The sequence below is a fragment of the Pleurodeles waltl genome, chromosome 2_1 (assembly GCF_031143425.1).
Source record: "Pleurodeles waltl isolate 20211129_DDA chromosome 2_1, aPleWal1.hap1.20221129, whole genome shotgun sequence".
Classification (NCBI taxonomy): Eukaryota; Metazoa; Chordata; class Amphibia; order Caudata; family Salamandridae; genus Pleurodeles; species Pleurodeles waltl.
The window spans coordinates 515,075,529-515,091,187 of NC_090438.1; positions in this window are offsets into that span (position 1 = coordinate 515,075,529).

Below are 15,659 nucleotides of genomic sequence, written 5' to 3' on the forward strand. Positions count from 1 at the left end.
CTTATCACAGGTCACCACTGACATCATTACGAAGTTATTTAAAGACTTTTGATATCCAACCAGGCAAGAGTTTACAATCTTCAGAATCCTTGTGCTTCATGCAATAATGCCCGTGCCTGTTTCCAGTGTCGGACTGGGACAAAAGATAGGCCCAAACACCGAAATGAAAGTGTCCCGCAATAGTGAAGTGGTCCAGGTTTCCAAATTGGGGCAGTTTTGAACTTTCTGTATAAATGTCTTGCAATGTATGGAAAACAGCATGGATTTCAGCTTGCCGCATGCAATGTTTTTTTATTATCAGGGAAGTCAACAGGAAAAACCGGTTCAGCAGACCATAAAACAGGTTCACAAACAGCCCAAAAAAACGCCCCACACAATGGCCTGTCAGACCAGCCCGTCGAGCACTGCCTGGTTGTCCTGTAGGCTGATCCGACCCTACAATTGTCTGAAATAAACGAGCCCTTTGCTTGGTAGGACTCTGTGGACCTCACTGAGGATTCCTTTGTTCAAGCCCTCTTCACAGTAGAGTGGTAGGCCTGGGAGTGCTGCAGGAAGATCTTGATGCCTAGTAGTGACAATGGCCCTCATTACAACCCTGGCGGTCATTGATAAAGCGGCGGTAATACCGCCAACAGGCCGGCGGAAACAAAAATTGAATTATGACCACGACGGAAACCGGTCACACAGACACCCACTTTAACAAACCGACCACCACGGCGGTAACCGCCAACAGCCAGGCGGAAGACAATGTACCACCCACACTATTATGACACACCTATCTGCCACCTTTTCTGGGGCGGTACCAACGACATCAAAAGCACGGCGGAAACACTGCACAGAAGGGAAACGACTGACCCTTGGAGACTCAAGGAAGAATAATGCAAGGACAAAAGGAATTGATCAAAGTGAGTGTAATAAGCTAAAAATTGTAGAAATACATGCAATAAAATCTAAACAATATATACATATATACAAATGGAGGGACACTGCCCAGTCGACAACGTCCGTGGGCCACAGGGCCACATCACATAGGCCAAGGCCTTGACTCCTGCAACAACACAGAGAGAACACTGCAGGGGCATCAGGTCGAAAATAAACAGGCACCTCAGGGGGACAGGGAACGGGGGGCACCTCAGCCGGAGGATGGTACAACACTGGTCCTGGAGGGGGCTACATGCCCATCACACTGTACTGGGGAGTGCAAAGCCACAGTCTCTCAAGTGGGTGATTTGCCCACTGCTTGGTCCTGGGGAGTGCAAAGCCACAGTCTCTCAAGTGGGTGGTTTTCCCACTGCTTGGTCCTGGGGAGTGCAAAGCCACAGTCTCTCAAGTGGATGGCTTCTTCCACTGGTTCTGGAGGGGGCCTTGTGCCCAGTGTGCTTCCTCCTGGCAAGGAGGAGGGGAGTGGATGGCTTCTTCCACTGGTTCTGGAGGGGCCTTTGTGCCCAGTGTGCTTCATCCTGGCAAGGAGGGGGTGAGTGGATGGCTTCCTCCACTGGTTCTGGATGGGCCTTTGTGCCTTGTGATGCAGCACGTGCCGAGTGCAAGGTCACAGTCTCTCACCTGGGTGTCACACCCACAGGATTTGCATGGGCCAGGACACACTACAGCCCATGGAGGCAGGAGTACACACTGCACGCCGGCGGTGACCGCTGCTCAGTGGTGGCTGTGGCGGGGCTGGTGTCGGGGATGCTAGTGGTGGGGGAGGCTCCTGCCCGTCCCCTGCAACCTCAGACGGCTGCCCACTGGGACTGCTGCTGCTGGCACTGCTGCAGGCAGTGATGCTGGTGGTGGTGCTGGTGGTGGTTCCGGTGGCGGTGCTGGTGTCGGGAATGCCCGTGATGGGGGGGAGGCTCCTGCCCTTCTCCTGCAGCCTTGGACGGCTGCCCACTGGGGCTGCTGCTGGCACTGCTGCAGACAGTGATGCTGGTGGCGGTGCTGGTGGTGGTTCCGGTGGCGGTGCTGGTGTCAGGAATGCCTGTGGTGGGGGGAGGCTCCTACACTTCCCCTGCAGCCTAGGACGGCTGAACTGCCATGGTTGGTGGTGGGGGCTCATATTCAGTCCCTGCACCAGGCCTCCTCACCTTCCGGCCTGCAGGGGCAGGCCCCTTGCCCTTGTCCTTCCCAGCTGGTTGTGCTTTCTTTGACCTTTCTCTTCCCAGCTGGTGGTGCCTCCTTGCCCTTGTCCTTCCCAGCTAGTGGAGCCTCCTTGACCTTGGCCTTCCCAGCTGGTGGTGCCTCCTTGTCCTTCCCAGCTGGTGGTGCCTCCTTGTCCCTCCCTTTGCTAACTGGTGCAGGCACACTGTCAGTGGTTATGGCTGGTTCCCTGAAGCCTCTCCCACCTGCAGTAGCTGGTGACACTACTGTGGCTGTGGATTGGGTGGCTGAGGTGCTAGCCTGGTTCTGACCACCCTGGCCCGATGTGAAGGATGGGGGGGGTAGGGAAGAGGTCAGCGACGGAGAGGAAAAGCTTCTTAGGGACACTGGGGCGGGAAGAGGGTGAAGGTGTGTGAGTGGAGGAAGAGGGAGTGGTTGTAGGAGGTGTCTGTCTGCTGTGTTTGGGTGCAGGTGCATGGGCTGGATGCTGTTGTGAGGTGGATGGCTGCTGCATGTCTGAGTACTTGCGTTTGTGTATTTTGGGAGGAGAGGGCACAGACACAGTGGGAGAGGACACAGGGGACGTGTGCATGGATGTGGGGGTGGTGACTGCCAGTGAGGGGTGTGTACTGATAGGCGTGATGGTGATGGTGGTAGTAGATGAGGATAAAGTGCATGCAGGTGTGAGTGGAGACGCTACTGGGAAGGTGGTGGAGGACGTGGAGGAGGGGGACACAGTGGAGGCAGTGGATCTTGGTGTGTCTGATTCTGGATGGTGTTTGTCTTAGTGCCTGTGGGATGATGTGTGGTGCTTGTGTTTGTCTGAGCCACTCCTGTGTGTTGTCTTGGGTGCATGCTGGTCTGAATGTGTGCTTGGGATAGGTTGGGGTTCAGGGGAATGGGACTGAGTAGAGGAAGTTGGAGGGGGGCGGCTAGAGACAGGGACAATGACTGCCATCAGGGAGGAGGACAGAGCCTGGATTGATCTCTGTGGGGCCGCCATGCCAGAGTGAATGCCCTCCAGGAATGCATTTGTTTGTTGCAAATGGCCTGCCAGGCCCTGGACGGTATTCACTATGGTTGACTGCCCAACAGAGATGGATCACAGGAGGTCAATAGCCTTCTCACTCAGGGCAGCAGGGCTAACTGGGGCAGGGCCTGAGGTGCCTGGTGCGAAGGAGATGCCCACCCTCCTGGGTGAGTGGGCATGGGAAACTCGCTAAGGGGCTCCTGGGAGGGCGGTGCTGGTACGGGGGTGGCGGCTGTACCTGTAGTCGTCCTACTGGTGCCCTCACCTCACACAAGGACAGGGTGACAAATCAAAAGGGGGGGGGACAAAGGATACACTTGGTCAGTGGCTGCACCAACACCATTGTTGGCGTACATGGCACACTCACACAGGGAACAGGCCTACGCACTATGCAATGCACTACCAGTCACAATGCTAGTCACCAGCCCTGGGAATACCTAAGGCCAATAGCAGCATACTTGAGACCCACAGACCCCTGCCAGGTAGTGGATGCCTACTAGCTTGGTTGGAGGAATTTTACATCAGAACCCTGCCCAACATGAGACTTACCATGCAGTGACCCGGAGACCACCCCATCACACGCAATTTGTAGATTTGGAAACTTTTCTCGCCCTCCTGTGGCTGCTGTGATGCCCTCAAGTGCCCATTCAGCTCTGATAGGCCAGTATGCGGAACATCAGGGGGGTCAGGGTTCGACGGGCACCCCTTCCTCATTGGGAGGCCATCCCCAGCTGGGCCTCCGCCGTCTTCCGTGCCCAGCATCTCAGGTCCTCCCACCGTTTCTGACAGTGGATGCTCTGCCTGCCGTAGACCCCCAGGGTCCGCATGTCCTTTACGATGGCACGCCATATACCCTTTTTCTGATGGGCACTGACCTGCAGGGATAAGGACACAGGGAAAGGTATTAGTCTGACCGTCTGGCCTCTTACACTCATGGCCCACCATATCCCTCATATCACCCTTACGCACAGCCATTGACCATCATACATGCAGGGCACTGCCCAGGACCCTTTCTCCCCCCCTTACACAAGTCCCTCACACACAGCACTCCATGTATTCATGCCCTATGCATCGTGCTCACAGTGTACTCACCTGTTGGTCTGGAGGCCCATACAGCATTCAGTACTGGGGTAGGACCTCATCCACCAGTCTCTCCAACTCTGCAGTGGTGAAGGCAGGGGCCCTTTCCCCAGTGACTCAAGCCATGGTCGGTTCCAGACACAGGTCACAGCAGCACTTGCAGTGTAGGTCTTCTCCTGTTGAAGTTCAGGTAGCAAGTGAGGAATAGATAGAAAATGTCGGTCACGTCCACGGCGGTACGTACCATCACCACCGGCGTACATCACCATCGGCCACTGTAACCCATAGGGCCCAATGACAACCAATGAGGAGTTGCACAGCGGTACTCGACTGCCTCCCGCAACAGCGCACAACATCAGCGGCATTACCTCGCTACATTGTTTTTCCCCAGGTGGGGGATTTGGCCACAGTGAAATCTGATTTTTTATACAATGGGACATATCCCCAACATTATTGGGGCAATTGATGGTACACATATTGCCTTTGCCCCCCCCCAGGAGAAATGAACAGTTGTTCAGAAATCGAAAAAGCTTTCACTCCATGAATGTTCAGATAGTGTGCCTGGCAGACCAGTACATCTCCCATGTCATTGCTAAGTATCCTGGATCTGTGCATGATGCCTTTATCCTGAGGAATAGCAGCATCCCATATGTGATGGCTCAACTCCAGAGGCACCGGGTGTGGCTAATAGGTGAGCCCATGGTTCTTACCCAGTATATGTTGGTGTGTGTGTATGGGGTTGGCCCTAAGGATTAGTGTTTGGCTAACAGGTATCCCTCCATATTTGCAGGTGACTCTGGTTACCCCAACCTATCATGGCTACTGACCCCCGTGAGGAATCCCAGGACAAGGGCAGAGGAATGTTACAATGAGACACATGGGCTAACAAGAAGGATTATAGAGAGGACATTCGGCCTCCTGAAGGCCAGGTTTCGGTGCCTCCATCTAACAGGTGGTTCCCTGTGCTAGTCACCTAAGAAGGTCTGCCAGATCATCGTGGCATGTTGTATGTTGCACAACCTTCCCTTACGTCACCTGGTGCCTTTTCTACAGGATGATGAGGCTGGAGATGGCCGTTTGGCAGGAGTGGATCATGTGGACAATGAAGAAGAGGAGGCAGAGGATGAGGATGAGGACAACTTGTATTTTTTACAAGGGTGTTTATTTATGTGCTAATAAGTGGAGGGGGTATTGCAATGGGCTGGGGTGGTGGTGGAGGAGAGTCCAGGGTAAAGTTCCAGTCTATTTGTATCACAGGTGCATTGTCCAAGGGGGCATAGGAAGTGGAGCAATGGCAGTTCAAGGTGGACAGGGTGAAAGAGTGGGACACAAGGGTGACATTCAAGTGAGTCTTATTTCCTGGCGGGGGTCTTGGCAATATTCTCTGGCTTTGGCCTGAATCGCAGGGACTGTTTGCGTGGTGGTTCTCCTTCTGCAGGGAGAGGGGCGCTGGTGGCCTGTTGTTCCTGTGGCGGTGCCTCCTGTCCACTAGCATCAGCGGAGGTGGAAAGCTGTTCATCGGTGTGTCTAGTGTCAGGGACTCGTTGGTGTGCCACTGCCTCCCTAATTGTTTGGCGATGTCTGCCAGCACCTCTGCATTGGTGACCAGGGTGGTGTGGATGTCTCTCAGGACCTCCCTGATCCCCAGGTACTGTCCCTCCTGCAGCCGCTGGGTCTCCTGCAACTTGGCCAGTATCTGGCCCATCGCCTCCTGGGAATGGTGGTATGCTCCCAAGATGTTGGTGAGTCCCTCCTGGAGAGTCGGTTCCCTGGGCCTGTCCTCCCCTGTCGCACAGCAGTTCTCCCAGTTTCCCTGTTGTCCTGTGCCTCCATCTCCTGGACCGTGTGCCCACTGCCACTGACCCCAGGTCCCTGATCGTCCTGTGTTTGTGTGGTGTCCTGGGGTCCCTGTAGTGGTGGACACACTGCTGATTGACGTGTCCTGGGGACAGAGGTATGGGCCCGCTGGGTGGTTGCTGTGGTGGTGTTTCCTGAAAGGGGAGGCTCTGTGGTGGTATGGGTTTGTGCCTGGGTAACCGACTGTCTAGAGGTCCCTGATGGGCCAGGTTGTTCATCCAGATCCAGGGGTGCAGAGCTGCTGTCATCACTGTGGGCCTCTTCTGTGGGGGGACTGGATGTTGCTGGCAAATCCTCTCCAGTGACGTTGTGTGGGGGAACCTGTGGGGATGTAAATGCAGTGTTATTGTTCTGCGTGTGCCATCTTGCGCATGGGTGTGTTCCCCTGTATGGTTGTTATTGCCCTGGCAGCTTAGGCTTGTGTGAGTGGTGATTTGGTGGGCTAGGTGATTGTCTTAAGTGTGCATGCTTTGGTGATGGGTGTCCATGCAGGTCTGTGATGCGTTGCATTGGTGTTGCATGCAGGGCTTAGTTGTGGGAGGGGTGGGTTGTGATGGTGGGGTGTGTGGGAGGTGGTGGAGTGATGGGAGTGAGGGTGAGCGTGGGGGTATGTGATGGCATGTAGGTAGGAGGGTGAAAGTATTAAAGATATGACTTACCAGAGTCCAGTCCTCCTGCTACTCTTGCCAGGCCCTCAGGATGCAGTATTGCCAAGACTTGCTCCTCCCATGTTGTTAGTTGTGGGGGAGGAGGTGGGTGTCCACCGCCAGTCCACTGTACTGCTATCTGGGGTCTTGCTACCACGGAACGCACCTTCCCCCGTAGGTCGTTCCACCTCTTCCTGTTGTCATCCCTTGTTCTTGGGTGCTGTCCCACGGTGTTGACCCTGTCCACGATCCTCCGCCATAGCTCCATCTTCCGGGCAATGGATGTCTGCTGCACCTGTGATCCGAATAGCTGTGGTTCTACCCGGATGATTTCCTCTACCATGACCCTTAGCTCCTCCCCTGAGAACCTGGGGTGTCGTTGTGGTGCCATGGGTGTAGTGTGTGGTGTGTGTGAGGGTGTGTGGGGTGATGTGTTGGTGTGTGTGCTGTAAGGTACGTGGATGGTGTATGGGTGATGGTGATTTGTGGCTCTTGTTCTGTGGGTGCTCTAGGTCTGTCTCTCTCAGTTGGCAATATTTTTGAGTCGTAAGGGGTTGTGGGTAGTGTGGTTGTGTGTTTTATAGTGGTGTGTGTATGTGTGTCAGGTGTGTGTAGTTTGAATTGTCCAATGTGGTGTTGTTTTGTATGTGTGTGTGTATTTTGAGAACGGCGGTATGTACCGCCAATGGTTTACCGTGGCTGAATGACCGCCGCTGTGATTCGTGGGTCATAATATTGTCGGTGTAGTTCTGTTGGCGTAATGGTGTGGGTTTTGCTACTGCCAGTTTATCACTGACCTTTGGGCTGGTGGACTTGTGTGTGTGGCTGTTTAGTGACGGATTGCTATGTGTGTGTCATAATATGGGTAGCGGTAAACCACCGCAGCGGCGGCATGTTGGCGACAGTCAACATGGCGGTAAGTGGTACTTACCACCAATGTCATAATGAGGGCCAATGTCTCACACTTTCCATAAGTTATTTATGTATTTATGTTTATTCTAGGGGTCTCATTTATGAGGCCCTAGTGGCACAATGCGCTACCGGAACGTAATTTTTTTTTTACGCTCTGGCGGCGCAGTGTGCCTTCCCATATTTGCAAGGCCACGCAAAGCCACCTTGCATGACCTTTCATGGCCTTGTAAATATGGACCCCTTTCACGCATAACATTGCTTGAAAGGGGAGTTCCAGGGGTGTTGCTTGGGGTGTTCCCACGCAACACCTATGGAACACAAGAGATTCTGATGCATTCCCTAATTTACTAGACTAGGAATGCGTCAGATTCCTATGCCAACTCAGGGGTGGTGTAAAAGTGACCCAATGGGGAGAAATATATTTATTTCTCCCTGTTTTTTCCTCTTTCTATGGGTGCTGTAGAAGGCAGCACACATAGAAAGAGGAAATCACTTCTGCCCTTTCCCAGTGGCGCAGGGTGGTGCAGCAAGGTACTTGCTACGCTGTCCTGCGCCACGGGCCTCGTAAATGAGACCCTAAAGGCACTAGCTTGTGACAGGTAGCTACCTCATAGCGCTAACAGTGTCAGAGACTGAAAGTTCTCTATTTGCTCCTATCCATGGTTCAGGTCATATAAGGGTATTTAATACTAGGATTCATTAGTGCTTGAACTGCATGCAATGGCGTCCTGTTATGTGTGAAGAGAGGCAGGGCCAATGGTACCTTGACAAGAGTGCAAGAATTTTTTAAAGAGGCTTGTTTCCAGTTTGTTCTTGAAATTGAGAGCAGTCGGTTTCAGTGCTTTAAATGGGCCGGTCCTCACCAGTACTTAGGGGCGTAGCTTGGTCAGTAAGATTGGAGGGGTGTAACCTTCAGATTTTCTGAAAATCAGGCTGGCATATAGGCATTGATTATGAGTTTGATGGTCCCCTGACTGCCATGTTGGCGGTGTGACCGCCAGCGGTGTGACAGAGTGAACCGCCGTATTACAAGTATGGCGGTCGTAGAAACAGAAGACTGCCAGCGGTCTGCCAGCACTGCCAATCAGCACAGACCACCATGGTCTCCCGGAAGCACAAACAGGCCGGCGGAGCCTGTGTTTCCGTCGGAGTCATTACGAGGTTGCACACTGCCAATGTTGCCGTGGCGGTCTAACCACCAGGGAGAAGCTGGTGGAAATGGACAGAATATAGGGAGACACTCAACTGCAGATAGCTGCACACGTCCAGAGCTGCCATGGAGCCCTTTGCAAATGTCATGCCGCTGCTCATGGTCACCGAAAGACAACAAAATCAACGCCACCGTGGACAACAGCAACCATAAGCAGACACACCTACCTGCATCATAACCTTAAAAATAGCTTGTAGCGCTGGCAACAAATAACAGGGGGGGATGCCACCGGCAGTAGGTACACATCTCAAACCACCCACACACTGACATAGAGCAACATGGACAACTACACTCTCACAATGCGCACACTTTGGCCTGCACACTCACACTGCACGGCATACACTACACAAATGCACACAGCCACACACGTGAGGCACAGGGACACTGAAGGCTACACAACATCATCACACACAGTAACAACAACACATCTACAGCACATATACAAATCACACACTCACATTCAAAACTGGCCAAGGACTGTCCACACGTACAACACACATATTGATCCACGTTGCATGGAATACATACAACCCCACCAAGAAATAACCCTGCAGTGGACACATACATTACACACATCACACCACAATGGCATACACAATAGACAGAGAGACAAATAGTTCAAATAGACCAAATGCACCATACCAGCAATACCTGCACAGATGGGATGGGAGCATAAGGAGCATACGTGGAAGCAGGCTGTACTGGGACATGTCAGGTTGAACAGGCCCCTCAAACAACACACGCACAGGAAATGGCCCTAAATGGATCTCAGGGACAAACAATACCAAAACCAGTTGTCATGTACAGCTACACAGTGGGGAAGAGCAAGTCAACAAAGCACATACAACTCCATCACCATGGGACATACCTCTACACACACTAGCTGCAAGGGCCACACACCAAAATGGACACATGCACACCTAAATGCTAAGCAATCTAGCACAAATTAACACATTGCCAGAATGCAGGCCATTGGGGATCACGGTCCAACAGGCACCCCACCCACATTGGGAGGACAGCCCCAGCTGGACCTCCACATTCTTCCTGGCCCAGGGACTCAGTCCTCCCACCTCTTTCTGCAGTGGGTGCTCCACCGGCTGTGGATGCCCAGGGTCTGCACCTTCTTGGCGATGGCTCTCCAAATCCGTTTATTTTGATGGGTGTTGACCTGCATGGATGCACAAACACAAGCCAGGAAATTATCTCCCCAGATCACATCCAAAATGGCAGATTACATACATGTCAGTACACATTGCAATGAACAATCTGTTTAGCCCAAAATGCCCAAGTGGGGCACATACAAGTCACTGAGTACACGGACAAGACTACAAACATTTCCCAATCTCCAGGCCAAACCACCACCCTGCTTGGACCTCCACTAACTAGGTTGGTCAACTGACATCTTGTGGGATATGCCCTGGTATTCTGACAGAGATTTCAAAAACTGTGGGACGCAACACAACTCTGTGGCTTCCTAAGCCACTGCGACTACAGCTATATAGCCTTTACTACAAATGTTGGCACACATAGCCACAATCTAGCCTATCAGGAGGAAATATATGTTGAAGTACAGGAAAAAAAGTGGATATGAGGCACCTACCTGCTCCTCTGGTGCACCATAGAGCTGTCTATACAGGGGTAGGACCTCCTCCACCAGCTTCTCCTGCTCCTCCATGGAGAAGGCATGGGCCCTATCACCTGATGGACGTGGCATGATTGCTTCCAGAGGCGGTACACAGCAGCTAAGGTCATGGAGGCCCTGCTGGCAGCAGTGTCTCTTCACCATGCCATCCTCATGTGGGCATTTCACAGGTGTGACATTCGTATGTAGCTGTTGCTGTCCTGGCAGATGAAGTGGGCATGGATTGATCCAGATAATGTTGCTCACAGATTAGGGGTGTATGTGCCCCTTGCCAAAATCAACTAGGATAGTGGGTGGGAGGAATTCTGAAGTGCACAATAAATGTGTTTGATGTGGTGTGTTAGTCCAATTGTCTCATGTGTGTGATCATATGGCCTTGATGCATTCTGTCATCCAGTGCAATCCATGCATTCACTTTTCAAATAATGTTGACAATGATCCGGTATGACCTGTATGCAGCTGTCAAAGTGTTTCCTCATTGCAGGCCACAGTGCCTGTGCCACTATGCTGACATAGGTTTGTATCATACCGCCAGATGCTTGTTCATTGTAAAAGGAAGGACCTATGATTAGGGACTGTTGCACTGCTCTCTGTCTGTGTCATGGCATAGTCAAGTTGGTAGACCTGGTTTTGGTATGTGATAAGGCTGAAGCTGGTGACAACATCAACTAATCTGTTGGTCTATTCCATGGGACAAGGTCTGACATAGCCCTTTCTTCTGTGGACTAGGGACAATACCTTGAGATAGCTAGCCTGACTCAACATAGTTCTGTCATTCTTAGCTATGACAGTCCAGACATGGAGGCAGCCTATGAGCTGTACAGTGCAATACAATGATTGGTGTGAGAAGTCACTTGTGTCATTGTGTTAGTAGTAATCCTCTGCATGGCACTACCTGTGACATATCCCTCCTTCCATTACCATCTTAAGTATTCATCATTGGCATCACATGGATTTAACATTCAAAATCTCACAATGATGACAAAGTACTAGTAGGCATTGTTTTAGTGTTAGGTGTGTTTATTTACATGTGCACACAAAATAAAGGTAAAGCTATAAAAAATAAATTGACAGTGAAGGAATCAGTCATGGTTGAAGTAATCATTATGATAGATGCCACACACAAAAGAGTTTAATCAGGAAGGTGCCTTTGAGCTGTCTTTAATGTTTTTGGGCACAGTGAGCTGTCCTTCCTGTCCACATTTTTGGCATCTTGGCACAGCTGCTCAAGATGGATCTAGGTGTTTATCCACGTCACAGAGTGTACCATGGTCTGTATCTTGGTCCCTCCCAGGTGGGTAAACTACATCTGTGAGTTCACAGGCAGATGTACATTGTAATGGACACCGGCCTGGTTCTTCGAGTTACAGAGACAGCCCCTCCTTGGATATACAGTGATGGTACTTCAAGATATACACACTATATACATTGGTCATCCTCTCAGGTGAGTACAGTTTCATTGCAAGTTCACGTACAGGGATATTTGAACAGTTTCACAGTGGGCTGATGTTTCGCATTGGGTATACAGTGCCTCCTGGCCTGAGCATTGCTGTCAGTACCTGTCCTACACACAGACTATACAGATGCCATCCTCTCAGGTGAGTACAGTTTATTAGTTGAGTAGAGGGAGAAGGGTCATAATGGCAGAGGACAGTGTTGTGGCCGAGTAGAGTGAGAGTAGTAGTGCCTCCTGGCCTTAGCATTGCTGTCAGTGCCTGTCCCACACACAGACTATACAGATGCCATCCTCTCAGGTGAGTACAGTTTATTAGTTGAGTAGAGGGAGAAGGGTCATAATGGCAGAGGACAGTGTTGTGGCCGAGTAGAGTGAGAGTAGTAGTGCCTCCTGGCCTTAGCATTGCTGTCAGTGCCTGTCCCACACACAGACTATACAGATGCCATCCTCTCAGGTGAGTACAATCCAATGTAGAGTTTGTACTAAATGTTAAAATTGAGTAGGCTACACTGTTCTGGTTTTAGTAATGGAACAGTGCCTGTTGGAATTTGTAGTGCTGTCAATCCCTGTACTACACCCACTATACAGAGATGTAGTTCCCCCACCCCCAGGTAAGTCTAGTTCATATGTTGGAGGCCAGACATTGAATGGGGCGACGGTGAGGGTGGTAAAAGATGATCAGTGAGCATGCATGCCAATACATTTTGGTGCCATTTTTATAGTTATGACTTATGCGACTCCACTCCCACAGGTATTCCTGTCAAACTCTCAGGATGCAGGGTGGCCAGGACCTTCACCTCCCAGGATGTGAGTTGTAAGGGAGGAGGTGGGGGCCCACCAACAGTCTTCTGGACATGCAGCTGGTGCCTGGATGCCATGGAACAGACCTCCCCCTGAGGTCATTACACCTCTTCCTGATGTTGTCCCTTATGCAGGGGGTGGGGCCTACAGGAATTCACTCTGTCAACTATCCTTTGCCACATTTCCATTTTCTTTGCGATCATAGTAGGCTGAACTTGGGCTCCAAATAGATGTGGCTCTACTCTAATGATTTCATCCACCACGACTCTTAACTCATCTTCTGTGAAAAAGGGATTGTTCTAGGGGGACATGGTGATGAAATCCAATAATCAATGATAAAGATAGGTGCTGGGAATTGAGACGGTGACGGTAGCAAATGGAGTGGAGGGTTGTGTTGGGGGTGTGGGATATTTGCTGACTGATAGATGGAGGGGTGCCAAATAAATTGGAAATTTTATTTTCTTGGTCCCTCTGGATGGTGTATTTTGTGTGGGAGTTGCAAAGGATTGTGGTGTGTGAAATTATGTATTTTATAGTGTGGTTTGTAGGTGTGTTGGGGGTGTTAATGTGTGTCAGCTGTGTTGTTTTTAAAATCATCCAATATGGTGTGGTGTATTACTGTGGTGGCCGCAAACCACAGTGGCTTGGACCCCCATGGGAGGACCACCAGAGAATGACTGCCACTGCAATTTTGAACTTGCAGTAGGTTCGGTGGTTGGTTGATGGGCTGTTGGTGCTGGTGGTCGGACCGCCTATTTCCCGCCCTCCAACGTACTGGCAGTGTTGTTTTTTTGGCTGGGTTTAGTCGGTCCTAGCTGTGTAACTTGTAATACGGTTGCCCGTGTAACTCATAATATGGTGGTCCGCCAAACTCATAATACATTATACTAGAAGCAGGGCGCATGGTTAGGGGCCTTACGGGCCTTACAGGCAGTGGAAAGTGAGAGGAATGCAGATTAGTTGGAGTACTAAGAGAGAAAAACCAAATATTTTGTAAAATAAGCAAAACTTTGAGGACTTTCAAAACAGAGAGCGAGAGTGTGTGTCTGCATTTATGTTTGTGTGTATGTGAAAAATTACTGGTGAAATCCGACTGATATCTCAAAATACCTAACTGAAAGCACCTGGACCCAAGGGCACAGGTACGTGGGGGTAGGTGGCATGGGAGGAATGCAATGGGTGTGATTGGGGCTGCAAGGGATACAACTGGCCAGGACACCATCTCCTAAGTCTTGGGAGCCTACCAACAGACCCACGGTGTGATGGGCCAGGTACTTGCCATGATGAGGGACATCAAGCAGCTGCAGAAGGATAACCACCAGGAAGTCATGCAAAAGTGGGAGGCCCACAATGCCAACATACCTTCCCTAACAGGGGTGCTGAGAGACATTAACACCACACTGAGTAGGTTATGCCCAGCACAGCAGGCTCCTTCCATTTGCCATGTTACATCAGGCCCCTCTACATCTGTGGCAGCCAGTGGAATGGAGGCTCTGCAAGGGGAAGGACATGCCTCAGACACTCCTGCTTCTGTAGCTGAAGAACCTTCCCCCTGCAAACGTGGACATCCACCTAAACATCCAACAGGAGCAAATGCCAATGCCTCAACTACTGCCAGGAAGTGATCCTCTATACATTGGTTCCCCTTGTGTGTCACAGATACACCCTGTTGACAGTTTTACCACCACTCTCCATTTTCCAAAGGCACAAGGACACTGGACTTGAGACTTCAAATGTTGCAGCAGCTACCTTGATGATTACATCCACCATGACTCAACCCTTCACTGTTTGCACTAATGATTTCATCCTATTTCTTTCACCTCCTGTGCACATATAAATAAACACAACTAAATCATATATCTTGTTTGACAGTCATTTCTTTGGTACATTGAAACTGAAAAAAGTTGTATACACATGATATTCACACATGTTCCCATTCTCTAAAGTTCCAGTTCACATGTACAGTTGTTTGGCTGTCCAAATAGACAAACAGATTGCTTCAATGCTTCATCAGCTAAAGCCTTATCACATTCCCATACCATGTCTCCCAAAGAACTATACCCCATATTACTGAGAGAGGCAAGTACAAATGTCCCCAGTCACTGAACCTTCCACTTACCATGGTCAGGTATCCGTAGACATGCTACTCACCTATGTCAGTCTTGACACTCATGCACAGTGGCCTGCAATGAGGAAACATAATGACAGCTATATACAAGTTAAATAGTATCATTATCAAACCAATGACAAGTTAAAGGTGATGGAGTACACATGATGGCATGTGTCAGAGACAGAAGGGGACACATATGACACCACTGAACACAGACAACATGGCACACAGGTCTATTGTGGGGAACAGTACACTACCATCCCACTGTCCTGACAGGTTGGGCATGGAACTCAGACACCACCAATATGATGCCTTACGGTATCTGGATCTATCCATGTTCACTTCACATGTCAGACCTGCAAATTCCACCAGCCTGTGACACAATTCAGATTTGAGCACATGAGGATGACCTTGTGAAGAAATCTGCAAAGTAAAAATGTAATACAAAAGGTATAGGCAGGTAATGAAGACCCATAAAGACATGTTCCAAATACAATTGTCAGACTGACTGTGCAGGGTCACAAACAATAACAAATGAGATCATCAGGATAGCACAACTCCATTTACAATTTTTCATGCACACCTGAGCTTTGTACTGCTAAGCAACTAATGAACTGTCTGATGGTCCTACTAAGACCCTTCACAAACATATCTAAGCCCTTCAAATCTACACTGAGTGAAGGATTATATAGAACAACACATACCTATAGTCAATTGAAGTGCTGATGTATGAGATCTGCACAGCTGTCTCCACCTTCATCCTCATCACTGTCATCCTCACTTGGCAATTCTGCATTCTCACCCACTGGAACCGCTG